The following is a 795-nucleotide window of genomic DNA, read 5'->3' as shown; positions in this document are numbered from 1 at the left end:
CTTCCCCCTACTGGAGGAGGCTGTGTAACTAACACCCCGTCTGTCAGACAGAGTGATGAAGACAGCTGGACCCGCTACACACCAGTCACTGTGTGTGTGTGTGTGTGTGTGTGTGTGTGTGTGTGTGTGTGTGTGTGTGTGTGTGTGTGTGTGTGTGTGTGTGTCATGGATCTAGCTATCATGTCAAAGCATCATCCCATAAATGATGATTGCATTGTTTAACAGAAACCAGATAGGCCATATAACATTCAACAGTCAATACAGTAATCAGATAATCATATGGTCTCCATTTGGTCTCAGAATAACAAGCCTATAGCTCATGAAAAACGGTCAGAACATTTCACTCGTAAAGGGCAACCACTCATGTCTGTGAGTTGTCAGAAAAAATGTCAACACCTTGACAGTTTCCTCAGCTACTAACACGCTGAACAGAACAGCAAACACATTTTTCAACAGCTCAACATGAAGTGTCAGAAGCATTACGTCATGAAAAATACATGCAGTTTAATGATGATGGCCATCTACAGTACATTCCTCTTCTAACATCTCCTCAACAAGATTCACAGGGAATACCACACATGTTCATAACATTCACTCCTTCTGTCTTCTCATCACATTCACTCCTTCTGTCTCCTCATAACATTCCCTCCTCCTGTCTCCTCATAACATGCACTCCTCCTGTCTTCTCATCACATTCCCTCCTCCTGTCTTCTCATCACATTCCCTCCTCCTGTCTTCTCATCACATTCCCTCCTCCTGTCTTCTCATCACAAAATTCCCTCCCCTGTCTCCTCA

This window comes from Salvelinus sp. IW2-2015, linkage group LG4q.1:29, assembly GCF_002910315.2.
Source record: "Salvelinus sp. IW2-2015 linkage group LG4q.1:29, ASM291031v2, whole genome shotgun sequence".
NCBI lineage: Eukaryota > Metazoa > Chordata > Actinopteri > Salmoniformes > Salmonidae > Salvelinus > Salvelinus sp. IW2-2015.
This window is presented reverse-complemented; position numbering follows the sequence as displayed.